The sequence below is a fragment of the Anser brachyrhynchus genome (genome assembly GCF_964034855.1).
Source record: "Anser brachyrhynchus genome assembly, chromosome: 8".
Lineage (NCBI taxonomy): Eukaryota > Metazoa > Chordata > Aves > Anseriformes > Anatidae > Anser > Anser brachyrhynchus.
Window position 1 is genome coordinate 1415333 of NC_137702.1, and position 13879 is coordinate 1429211.

General features: G+C 47.3%; 1 protein-coding gene across 5 annotated transcripts in view; it reads right to left on the minus strand.

Moving 5' to 3' along the window:
- Window positions 1-13879, minus strand: part of LRRC7 (leucine rich repeat containing 7) — a 181828-nt gene that overhangs the window by 148004 nt on the left and 19945 nt on the right. The gene's annotated exons all lie outside the window — the stretch shown is intronic.

Consider the following 13879-nt stretch of genomic DNA (forward strand, 5'->3'; position numbering starts at 1 on the left):
ACAAATCACACACACAAAAAAACCAGCCCACATTACACAGACTTTGGCGTTTCAGAGACAAAGTGCGACACCATCTATGAGGCTGAGCATGGCTGAAGCAAGAGCAGTGGAAGTGTTCATTAAAGCTAAGGTCCTCGCCAATACGTTCCAGATGATTTTGCTGCTCACCTTTCAGTAAAAGATGCAGTTCTAATGCTTTTCCCTCTCAGAATAAGTGGCCTGTGCTGCTATTTCGATCCGGTATGGTTAGTGCTGGCAAATAACACAACTCTTTATTTGGTGCATAAAAGAATTCCTGCTGTTATGTAAAGAACAAAAAATCCAATTACGAAGCTTTTAGACTTCTCCCCTAGCAGTAGCATTAGCAAACAAGCTAATCTATGCAAAGCTCCCGCAAAGACAGTGGGCGAGGACTTCATGGACCTCAGACGGTGCAGAAACTCTTTGGAAGCACCACCAGTGCACGCTCCCCCTTCCCGGAGGGACGCCTGGCAGGCACCAAGGGCTGCCGGGCCTCTTGGGACAGCTCTCCCTTCGTTTCCTTGCCTCTCCAGAAAGATGCCTCTCCGCCAGCCTCTCCACTCTTTATTTTTTCCTCTTTTACTGCCATTTTTGCTGAAAATCAATACAGTCTGGTTAAGAAAACACAATTTACTTCTCCACACACAACTGGCAAACAATACTGGATTTCATAAGAACGGGGTACTAACCAGTGGTTCAAAACAAAATTTTGGGGCAAACCCTGAAATATTATTAGGAGAAACTGGGCATGACACCGTGCAGAACAGCTTTTTGAAACAGCGAAAAGCAACTCAGAATGATCTCTTACCAGTATTTTTATACTTCCTTTACACTATGCACTATCTCAAGTACAAATATAGGTTTTGTCAAAGAGCTGTATTTAGCTCTGTCCAGAATAAAACCTCTGATAAAGCTGCGCTAAACAAGTAAGTATTGGCAGCCTGATTCAAATCTCATGCAAGTTAATGCAGGTGTTAGTGAACTCTGTGAACCTTTGGATCAGGTTCCAGTTTGTTCGTGATTCTGAAAGCGTGAAGTGACTCATAATTTTCTAGCTTTCCCTCGGTGGTTTTAGAAGAAGCATTAAGTTACTTGGGACTTCTCTTACAACTGTCAAGAATTAGGACATCATACACACTTGCAAAAACAAGTGAAAACCCCCAGACAAACAGCAATAACAAAACGAAAGGCATTATTTCTCTTGTATTAGCATACTGCACAGGGCTAATAAAAACGCAACAGAGGAATCGGTCATTTGAAAGTCATTTATGAATTCTTTACACAGGACATCTCAATGTCTTGCATGGCTGTTGGCCTTCAAAGCGGTACAACGGTCTGGGGCCCTGCATTTATCCTACTGCCTGTGTGTTACCGGCATGGCTACACAAGCCCAGACGAAGTCACGCAGGAGCCCTTTCTGCTCTGTAGCGCTGGGTCATTTGTGTGCCTACAAAACAGCCTGGACTTCTGTGAGACCTGTGCTGGGGCTCACAACCACACGTGAGACGCCCGGTTTGCTCAGGCTAACGAAGGACCGGCTGTAGGACATGAGGACATTCAACTTCTGTTCTGGGGCACCCCAGTCCCGAGCCTCCAAGCCATCCCACGGCTCCTGCCACGAGGTCTGCTGGTGAGAGCTGAGCTCTCGTGGAACTGGAGGTCTGCACGTGAAAGCAGGGAATTCAGTTCCGCCTCCTGTGTCACCTTGAGTGCAAAACCCCCGGCATTTGGTACAGACAAGGAAACCAGAACCTGCCTCCTGCAGCTCACGGGCTGCCTGCAGCCCGCTTTCTGCTCGCTTTGATTCCATACACCCCCCTCACTGTGAACTACACACCTGCATTTAAGTGCTAACTCCAAAGAAAAAACTGGATTTGCACTCCTGAAAGGGAAGTGTAAATGAGCGAGGCAGCAGATCCTAGATGCAATGAAACCAGCAACATTCAGCACAAAATGTAAAAATTAAATATATTCAACAATATGCCCATACAGAGCCTGCAGAGGTTATTCCAGCAACTTAACTGAGCCCCCCCATAGAATTTGATAACTTTGTGTTGTACAACTGCAGCTGAAGTTGGCTTTCTATCCTCTGCATTTTGTTAAACGTACATTGTTAAAGGACTCTGAAAGCGACTACAAATAAATACGGCTTTTGCTCATCTTGTTGACAAATACAACAGCACAAAGATATAGGACACTAAAATATCACACAATTAAAAGCTGTGTTCCAGGAAATCAATTACAAAATCACTATCGATATTACAAAAGACCTGCGTTTCTTTCTTGGCATGCTGTTCTGTAAGGGCTCATGTTTATAAATTATTCTGCCGTGCAACCACCGAAGTTGTCGGCCCGTTCTGTCCCTGCGTGGCTGTGTTCGGCGTGCGTAGGAGAACCTGTGAGGATGCAGCGCAGCGCCCTGCAGCTCTATTTTCTTCCCCGAGAAGAACGCGACACAGATACCGACACAGGATATTTTTGCAGGGTGGGTGTTAAACCAAGCGAAATGCATCCGCAGACGCTGTCGGGCCAGGGTGGGCACAAGGCAGGCAAGGCCAGGGTGGTTGGAAGGCGGTGGTGAGGCAGCGCTGATGTCCCTGCCCGGGCACTGCTCGACCCCGCAAGGCCCTGCTCTGCTCCCAGCAATGCCAGTTTTCCAGCCCAACGGCTCTTGGGTGTGTTTTAAAGCAGTGCAGCCCCAAAGGCCAGCTCTCCCCACCTGCCTCCTCCAGCATATAAAGCCATAACGCAAGGCGGTGTATGTAAAATAAAGACTAAACAGGCAGAGATGGCTCAGGAAACACTAAAAAACATCTGAAGGAGAAAAGAAAAGCTGGGTTTGCTGGGAAGGCAAAAGCAGCGGGAGGACAGCATGCCTGGCATGGTGAGCTGGTGTGGCAGCAGCCACGACTCCCATGCGGAGCCGAACGCCCGCATCGCTGACGCGCGGGAGACGCAGGACCAACGCCTGTTCCACGTGCGCGCGCTAACTCAACACCAAGTTACTATGGAAATAAAGCAGAACTCGTCCTATCGCAATTTGGAAAAATAAGTAGAAAGAGCGGAAAACTAGAGAGAGAAAATGTAGGAGAATGACCTTAAATTATGTTTAGCTGTGGACTATCTTTGCCTTCAGAGTAGTTTTAGTAACAAACCACATCCTCATCTCCAGAATAACGTCACGATGTAGATTGCTAATAACCTTTTTTATTCACTAATTAGCAATAAGCATTCATGTTATATCCTCAGTTAAATGTTGTCAGCAGTCACCACATTGTATTTTAATTCCATTTAGATTTAAAATCCTTATTTTAATTCTATTAGCTAAATAGTAGCCACTCCAGCTGAAACACTAGAAGCTTTTGTAAGACAAACATCAGTGGATGGCTTTCTTGTCAGTTCATTCGTATGCTACCACCTTTACTTGATGTTCAGTACCCTCCATACTGCTTCGGTATCAAAAACGAATATACTCTCATAGGAATAGACCTATGGAGCTCTCTTGACTTTGATTAAATTATGAGCATAGAAACAAGCAGGATTTGACCTTCTGGGTATATCCAGATAGAAAGAACAAGCTGCATGATATCTTGGAGTCAAATCTCGTGCATCTGGTCATAGACTCCTTTCCCAAGATGAATTAAATTAGCCTGTGTAACAGACATCAGAGCAAAAAGCTTAATGTGTTTTGATGTTGAGATGAGCTACACACAATTTATTAGGAAACAAATAATCATACTAAATTACAGCTCACAGCTGAAAACAAGAGAAAGTGCCTTAACACTAATAGCTTTTTCCACCATACAGTTTCCAAGTACTCTCTCCATCCCTCCCCGGAGGCAGCCACAGGATGCAGTGCAGCACCTGCAGCAGCACCAGACAGAGGCTGCTTTGCCTCCTGAAACTGGTGGGCAGGCCACCTATGGGTTGTACACCGTGCATCCCCAAAAGCTATCTGCATCCCTGTCCTGAAACCGGGGTGGTCAAGGGGTTTGTGGCTCATCATTTCTGCTGTGGCTTGGCAAGAGCTTCTTGCTTCACTTTTTCAGTATCCTCCACAAACCTGCTGTGCAGCACACAAAGCCTGCACTCAACAGAAAGCAAGGTTGCTAACACTTACTAGTTAAAAATGCTAACTCTGTGTATGCTGCCAGCATTACACTAAACTGTTTCTCATTGCAGGTTTGGGCTGATTTTGGCTCTCAGCTATAAATATGCAGTCCTCACTGGTCAGAAAATAATGCAGAGGGTACCTTGGAAGTCATAGCAAAAAAAAAAAAAGTCTCAAACATTTCTCTGTGTTTTCTTGGGGGCAGAGTTGGATGAAATTAAATTACAAGAAAGGTTAAAAAAAGAAATCGTTGTAAGTTCTAAAAGCAAACGTGGTTGGCCCCCCAGTGCTCAGCTGGTACTGTAAAACTCTAAGGGTCACGTGGCTGGAAGGAAATATATCAGTTATTAAATGCATTACGGAATTGTGAGGTGTGTATTTTTAGAAGACAGCAACAGATACTAGATACAAAATAATAACACTGACATTCCCCATTTCCTCATGTGGAAAGTGCTTGTTACAAGATCGTAGCGGCAGTCAATGTCAAGCTTTACAGCATCACAGAATGAATGCTCCTTCTGCATCGATGCAGTCTTGCCGTGCGCTTCTATTACATCACCTTTAACCACACGATCTCACACTAATTTTCCCGCAGAGCAGCTGTTTCAGTGCACAGGGTGGATGATACTCCGTGAGCAGCTCCCCCCGTCTGCTTTCTCATCCTTGTTCAAAGGACACGGCTGGATACCGAGCGCTGCTGATAGCCTTGGAGGGCAGCCTGACTCTCTGTACGAGTCCCCGTGCTCCTGCGGGTACCTGCAGCTGCTGCCCGAGCCCGCATGGCTGCCCTGTGCCCCGCAAGCCTCCTGCTCATGGCGATGGGGCTCCCGAAGGCACATTACAGCATTACAGCCTCCTGTTCCAGAGGCTGACCTCTTCTTCAAATCCACCTGGGTTTTCAGGGAGGTGGGAGAAAGCTCGCAGCTGGTGGTATGGCCACCCCACGGAAAATCACGGTGCTCTGCTGCTTTAAAAGGGCCAGCATGTTTCCGACTGGGAGAGCATAAAAAAACTATAGTGTCCTAGGCAGAGAGTTGTGTTTCTTCCCGCCTAGTCTTGACAGTCCTGAGAAGAAAATATTTATCAGGGGAGCAGTTATAAACTGGAAGAACTCAGTTCAGGACATACAGCTTGGCTGATGTGCAAGCTTCACAGAGCAAAGAACCAAAGAGCAGGTCTGGAAAACTCCTGGTGTGCCCGAAAAGCTCTATTTCGCATTTGTGCTAGCTGGTCTGAGAAAAAATGTCACCTCTACCTCCACACTGTGCTTTCTCTAAAACACTACGTAGATGGGTCAGAAATTCTGGGCAAACCTGAAAAAGCCAAAAGTTACCCCCACTCTGCGGCTTTGCAAAGCCCACCCAGGCAGCTCCTGCCAGCAGCCAGCCCCGCGCCTCATGCGCAGCACCCAGAGGTGCTCGCTTCCCTCCGGGCCCGGGGAGCTGCCAGCGGCACGGCCGGTGGTGGCTCAAGGCTGGGGGGCCAGGGGCTCACAGGAAGAATCGAGCTGCTCGTTGACCGGCCTGAAGTGGCAACGAGGCATGAAGGCAGCTGAGCGAGCTGGGGAGTTCGGTATGGAGAGGAGAAGGCTCTGGGGAGGCCTCATGGCAGCCTTCAGTGCCTAAAGGGGGCTGCAGGAGAGACGGGGAGGGACTCTTCGTCAGGCTGTGTAGGGATAGGATGAGGAATAATAGTTTTAAACTAGAAGACGGTAGATTTAGAATAGATATTAGCGAGAAATCCTTCACCGTGAGGGCGGTGAGGCCTGGCCTGGGCTGCCCAGGGGAGCTGTGGGTGCCCCATCCCTGGCGGTGCCCAAGGCCAGGCTGGGGGGATTTGGGCAGCCTGGGCTGGGGACAGGGGGCCCTGACCATGGCAAGTGGGCCAAGGGGGGGCTTTGAGGTCCCTTCCATGCCAAACCAGTCTGTGAGACTATGAAGCTCCTGCAAAAACGTCACTCAGGAGGGACAGCAGGACACGCAGGATTTCAGTTCAACCTTCCCGTTTCACCGCGAGACTATGGGCATTATCTGCTGGATGCCAGGAAGACCCACGTACATGCACTTTGCCCTTCTTTTCTGCAGTAAAGTAATAAGGAACACTACTTCTCTTCTGACTTGGAGGAAGAAGCTATTTGGCTCCCAGATTTCTTTATTGTGCTGCTTGGTTCCACAGTTCTTCATGGAGTCATTGACTTCATGCATTGCCTACAACCAAGTATGCATGAGGACCAGAAACACATGCATCACCCAAAACATAATCTGCTCACCCCATTTCCAGCTTAATCTGTTCCAGCACAAATTATTCCAGTATGCATCCTTCAGAGGGGACCAAGACCCCACAGGAGGTAAAAATTAAGCCCTGACAACACCACCACCATGCTGAAGGTTTTTGAAAACTCAAATAACTCCTTAATGCTTTCCATTCTGCTTGCTGCTTGAAAGTTTCCAGGTGCACTGCTATTGTGAGAATAGACGATGATTGTGGAGCAATCCCTGTGATCAGGGTGAATTAAAATGTTTATTTATATGAATCTGTATTTTATATAGACATATGCATTTATATAGGAAAACATATACAGATTGTGCTCTAGAGACAAGGGCCAAGAATAGGTTTTGTACTCAGTGCTAAAGTGCTTTTCCTTAGCCCTACAGAAAGAAGAAGGCAAGTTCTCTGCTGTAAAGTAGTTAGGGAAAGAGGATGGGTAAAAGCTGAGAGGTAGCTTCTGTAGATGATTTAATATTCAGACTTATCAGTTCATTAGAAAGATAATGATCTCTTTTTTCTTTCTTGTCAACTATGAACTTCTTCTTAAAAGGGTATTGTATTTTAGGTAAGCATTTCTTAACAAGAACAAACTCATTGTATTCTGTTAATCTTATATTTCTATTAATACCGGCTATGTTTTTTCATGCTGTTCACCCCATGCTGCCAAAGTCAGCGCATTCAGACTAATGGACTAGAAAAATGCAGAGTATTTCTGGAAGGACACAATTTAGTTTTCTTTCAGGTTTCTGAGAGCTATTCTAAAGCTATAAAAAACGGTCCCCTCATTGAAGTAGAAAGGAAAATGCTCAAAATAGGGCTAAAAGGATGGGCAAGGGTATGGACTTTTCTGTGAAGAGTGACTAAGTAGGTCATAAAAGAGACGAGCTGGGGCAGACATGATACTTATCTACCGAAACCCGAGTAGCACAGAGAGGACAAGGTGGGTTCAGCTCTTCAACATCTCCAGTGCAACAGGGGCTTCAAACCAACAGGATGTCAGAGAACAATTTCTGACAACACAAGACATTGATCCCAACACTCAGTTTCTCTGCGAGTAACCGCATAACTTATTATAATAAGTTTAGTGTGACTAGTCAGGATCAAACCTAGCAAGAGTAATTAAGATTTATCTAATCTCAGACTAATCTGACAGCCAACACAGAAGAGCTTTTTCTGCTTTGACTAAATCTACTAATTATATCATTATATATATAATAGCAATCTATTAAAATGTAATGATATAATAACCAAATCTACCAGTTATACCAATTGCAGGAGTTGCACAGAAGAAGGTGCAAGTCCTGAGAACCCCCAAACCTCCTTTCTCACTGCTCTTGCCCTCAGTTCGTTTCCTGTTGTCAGGCAGAGGTTGAGGAGGTAAAGGGGCAGGAGTGGCATCGGAGGTGAGGAAGACGACCGCAGAAGAGCCTTTCTGCTAAGAAAGAATTTGTAATATTGAAACGTGGGAAAACAAAGCAAAACAAAACCTACCTTATACATCACTGTATAAGGCAACAAAGAAACCCTAGGAGTATGCTCAAGTACCGTATCCTGAATGAGGCATGTATTCCTCAATGTTTCTAAAGGCAGCTGTGGACTGGAGCCAAGCCCAGCGACAACCAATGTAATCCCATTTAGCTCCACGTGCTTCAGATTTGCCATAAATTAAGCAGCCCTTTAAGTTATCGCATGAAACATGCGCTGTGCAAGCAGGGCAATCACTTAACTGTATTGGAAACCCTTTTCTTTGCTGTTTCACACAAACTCAGTTAAACAGCAGAACAACTGGGGTGGGGGCAGGAGGAAGCAAATGATAAAACCAGATCTTTTCCCCCTCCCCACGGATAATGATTAATCAAGAAATACAAAGAGAGCCATTCCAAAACTAAGATGTCTTGGGCAAGGACTAAATGTGGTGTGACACTTTGCATCACACCTATTTATGCTAAATCTGTCCACATAAAAATAGCAGCTCTGATTAAAGAACGCCAGCAGCCCTTTTGCTCTGACTGGCAGTTCCATGGTCTTAATTTTTAACTTGTCGAAGTTAACATATTGTTGCCATTATAAATGGAAATGATCATCCAGCAGCAGAGTGTTAATGACATTCCATTAAAAAGAGTGCCTTTCCTGGCAGAATAAAAACTCAGGCACCGGTTAGCCTTGGAAAATGCACAGAAATACCTACTTTAAAGGGGTTCCTGTGCACATATTTAAAAGCTGATGTGCTAACACAGGCAAGCATTTCAGTGCTCATTTTTAGTGCACCCTTTCACACATACTTCTGTAGGAATCCTGAAATGAGGCTTTACAAGAGAAAATCCTCCAGTACTTAGAAAAATACTGCAGCAGCCTCTGCAGCCGTGAAATAATGAATAAAGAAAACCACATTTTATGGCACTATTCTTACAAATAAATGAAGAGAAGAGAAAGAAGAGAAGAGAAGAGAAGAGAAGAGAAGAGAAGAGAAGAGAAGAGAAGAGAAGAGAAGAGAAGAGAAGAGAAGAGAAGAGAAGAGAAGAGAAGAGAAGAGAAGAGAAGAGAAGAGAAGAGAAGAGAAGAGAAGAGAGAGAAGAGAAGAGAAGAGAAGAGAAGAGAAGAGAAGAGAAGAGAAGAGAAGAGAAGAGAAGAGAAGAGAAGAGAAGAGAAGAGAAGAGAAGAGAAGAGAAGAGAAGAGAAGAGAAGAGAAGAGAAGAGAAGAGAAGAGAAGAGAAGAGAAGAGAAGAGAAGAGAAGAGAAGAGAAGAGAAGAGAAGAGAAGAGAAGAGAAGAGAAGAGAAGAGAAGAGAAGAGAAGAGAAGAGAAGAGAAGAGAAGAGAAGAGAGAGGTGCTGTGCTCTAGGTGACATTCGTACACCACAAACCTGGTGGTTATATAGTCTGTATCACTATGTGGTTACAAATACAAGGTGTCTACGTCCTAGCACCTCTCACATAAACTGTTATTCTGTTAAGTATTGGTAAAAAATGCTGTTTGAAAATATCAGCATCAATACCATCTTGAAATTCCCATTGCTTCTTCCTTTCAGAAAGCAAAGGATGGATCTGCTTAGCTGTCACACCAAGAAGATGCTAGAAATCATAGGCGTTGATAGCATTCCTGACCCAATTTGTTTTGATGCGTAAGCCCCATCTTAAACACTCCAACACTCTCTCGTGTAAATAAATAAGTTTTGCTTGGTTGTAGCCCTTTCAAAATATTATTAAATGTTGGAAAGTTATTAATATAATTTTATTAACTTTTTAAATATAACTTTATTAATATAACTATAACGGCAGATCTCCGTGGATCCCTGCTCCTCTGTACTGGGCCATCCCCTCCCCTTCTTGCACGTGCCTGCCCAGGAGGGAACCAAGCTGCACAGCCCCTCCAAATTAAGTGGTCATGACAGCCCACGAGGCAGCATCGCTCGCCCAGCCTCAGCCTCTGGCTTTCCCAGCAACCAGCGGGGATGAAGCCCACTCCTCCTCCTCCTCCTCCTCCTCCTGCACGTAACCACAAGCATTACAAAACCCTCTGGTACAAGCCAAACATTCTGGGGTGTTATGTCACTCAGCAGGAAGGCAAGAAGCAAAAATGAGTATTTCCCCCAAAGCCCTTTGAGGGTCATTCTGCTCTTCCATCATCGTAAAGAACTCCTCTTTTTTTTTTCACATTTTCATGAATTTGTAACCAGCCTGTCCCCAGCATTCACTCAGAACATCACACAGTACTCGAGTAACTCATTTATCTCATCATCTCACTGCATAGCATGGCAAGATACCTCCTGGTACATCCCTGAAAACCACACGACGTTGTGCAGCACGTCACTGTGCCACGACAAGCAGACATCCTGGCTTCTTCTACAGTGTTCGCCTGTCCATGCAGCTGGGAGGCTGCAACTCTGCTGCTGAAATGGCTGAGCACGAGGAGGAGCACGCAAACGCCCAGCAAAGATAAAGAAGAGATGCACGATGCCTGGCAAGTAAGTACCAGCACCCTTGCTGCTCACAGGTGCTCCTCTACGGAGCGTCTATACACCTACTAGCTGCCAAAAAGCACCAACCATGTCTAAAAACACTTCCTGTGCAGTTTGCAAGGCCATGGAGCAGGTTACACTGCGAGGTATTTTTGCCAGGAAAAGAGACAGACCACTTCGTACTTCTGCTTCACAATCAATACCCAGCCTACAAAGCACCGGGGAGATAAAACTGCATTATTGCTGCAGGAGAAGGCACTGATGGCGTTAGGAAAAAATCCCTCGCCATATAAGGGCTGCGAACATTTTCCCACTTAAGACAACGTGTGGGATCATATTCACAGACACAGAAATATGTTCTGTTCCCTGACACCCACAAGTCCTAGAACACCGGGCTGAAGTGCTGGCAAGAATAAGAACCATTTGTTAAGTACAAAAAATGTCTCACATAATTAGAGAACTGCTGAAAGCTACCAATTTAGTACTCAGGCTTTAAAATTTAAGAATTCTCATTGTAACAACAGCTCAGGCTCCGGTGCACCTAGAGATGGGAACGCCTAACACACGCACCATGTGGCCCCATCGGCATACCAAGGCAAAATTAAACCAAAGAGACTTCGTCACCACTCAGCCAACACCTTGAGCAGGTTTTATGGCAGTGATGAAGGCAAGCTGCCCCGCAGGCGCTGTGAACATCTCGCCAAGCATCCCCTGGGGAAAAGAGCAGCCCCTGCCTGACCAACGCACCCAGTCGAGACCCAGCGCCAGGTAGTGATGAAAGAGCACCCATCAGAGCAAGGGAGGACAGTGGTGATGGTCCCTCTCGTGGCCCCTAACACAAAAAAATGTGAACTCATTACAGAAGTGGGTCCCTCCAAGAGCAGGGTCTGGCATGCCATGCTTCTTCCAAGTTTCCCTAACTCAATTGAAGTCAAATTTCTAAAAGCACAAACGAAGACAACAACAAAGCAGTATTTTCAAGCCAAGAGCTGAAAACCACTCCAAGCCAACCCCAGCTCTCAGCTCAGCTCGGCTCCCCCTGGGGAGTACTGACACTTGGGGGCAGCGGCCACAGCCCACTGACGCCGCTGCTGGCAGGCGGCGGGCACACGCGCGTGCAATGCTGCTCATGACGTCGCGCAGCATGAACGTCCGAGATCATGTGGATTTCTGTTTCTGCTCCTTGAAAACGTATTTTATACCTGCAAGCTCGCTCTATTGATTGCTCTATTTTTAGTCCACGCCGTGTCTCTCAAGCATCAAGCTTCGGTGATAAACTGAGCATCAAAGATTCCACAGGCGTGCCTTTACACCCTAAGCGCATCGCTGCAAGAGCCACGACTGGTAACCGACGAGACATAAATGCTGTACGTTTGTTCCCATCATGGGCAATTGCACAGCCAGCGCAGCCCCACAGGAGTCCCCCCCGCCTGTTTCACACGTCTGAATAAACCCTGTCGCTGTGTTTCACCCAACCAAGAGACTCCAGTTTTTTCTGCCCGTTGTCCCGTCTCCTGTGCGTGGACGCTGATAAACCTGCTTTCCTCAGGTTCTCTCTGTTCCAACTCTCGTTTTCTTTTTCCTCAGCAAAATATCTGGAAAAATAGCATTTCCCTCCAATAGGCCTGAACTCCCACAGCCGTGTATCCGTTTCACTCCGGGCAGTGCGTTAACCAAGGGACGACAGAGCTCTCCTCCCCTGCTCCGCCACCTCACCACACCGCCCTGAGAGCTGCTTGGGGCTGCTGCCCCTTTGCTTCCACACTCCCACACGCGGCTGCAGATCCGCCAGCGGCTGCCTCTCCTTCAGCCCAGCCCAGCCCAGCTCCACGCTCTTCCTCCTGGGCTTCCACCACGCCTCTGCCTCTTCCAGGGCTCTCAAACGGCTCGTGCTCGCAGGCGGGTATCTGCCCCACGGAGATGCACAGTAAAACATGTGGGATTTAGCTGCTATCAACAAATTGCTGCATTCCAAGGAAAAAAAAAAAAAAAAAGAGCGAGAGATCTGACAGAAAGCTAGCAGTTCTGAAGGACTTGTGCTAGGATTTGATGCAATCTGCCATGCCGGCAAATTAAAGCCTACAGAAACCATGCTAAAATTAGAGAGAGCTGAGCTGAAAACCAAAGACTCACGGTGGCTGCTGCAAATCCTTAAACAGGGCTTAATGCAACATTTAGGTGCTCGGTCTGTGCTTGGCTTACGCCCACCGAGGCCGTTCATTTATGCTGTGAAGTAGCTGTGAAGACCGCTTCTGGGACAGTTTTCCACCCCGCGCCTCCCATGGCTACCACTGCGGCCTTTCAGACACCGACGCAGCGGCCCAGCCTGTGTTTGATGGCCCCGAAGGAGTCGCACACCTTATTTTGGGTGAACACTTCCCCTTGCACCCCCTGCAGAGGGTCCGGCCCCAAGGCAGCCGGGTGCAGGCTGCCCATGGGGGGCTCCCTGGCACACCCCCAGCGAGGGGTCTCCCACCCATCTCATGACTGCCCAGCACTTCAGGACACGGCCCTGCACTAGCCGAAGCTCTTGCACACCAAGAGTCCCCATTTCTGGAGCACGGCAAGACCTCTGCTGCGCTCGGGGAGCCTCGGGAGGCACCCCCTGGGTGGCTGCCCGCTGCCTCCCCCCCGAGCTCCTGCTCTCCGCGTGCCGCGGCGCCTCAATCCCTGTGTTCGGGGCTCAGGATGCAGTTCAGTGCTCTGCTGTATTTCACATCACTGCCGCCTGCTCTCAGATCAGTGTGCACACCACCACGGCTCCGTACAGACGCAAATGCCCCAGGGGCTATTAATTCCTCATTAATCGGAAGTTTTGTGGCTTTACCAGCATGCACATGCTGCCGCCTTGAAATATTCCAGAGAAAACGGTCAACCTTCCTTTCAAAATCCCATTCGGTAAGCAACTGCTACTCGATCCATTTTTTAATCAGTGGCTAAGAAGCGTTTATAAATTCCCGTGGGACAAAGGAGTGATGAATTTTGACCTCCTCCTTTCGCTGGGCTCCCGCAGCGGTGGCAGCGGTGCCCGTGCCGTGTCCCGCAGCTGCCTCCCGCCGGGCTCTGCAGCGAGCAGCATTTGCTTCCCAGCTGCCGGGCCCGGCTTGGGAAGCACCCGGCGCACGGGGTGCAATTAGCCGTGATGGCCTCTTCTTTGGGAACCGCCGGAATTGGTTTCATGTGAAGCCGGTTTTAAGTTTTTCACATTGTTTGTATAACAAAAATGCGCAGAAAAGCTCCCCTGTGAGCTGTCTATACAACATCATTCGCATCACTGAAAAACGGTTTTATGCATCAAACACCGACCAAGGTTAAAGTTCGCAGGGACATCAAGCTAGAACGACCCACCGAGAAATTTGACGTGAAGGTCATTGATTTCATGCAGTTTTTTAAGCGTGCACTGCTGGAAAATGAGGAAACCTCCGTTCACTAGGATTGTATGAAAAGAAAAATGCATGACCTCCCCAGGAGGCTGGCTCCCGTTCCTTCCCGTAAAACACACACCTATGAACCCAAAGGAGC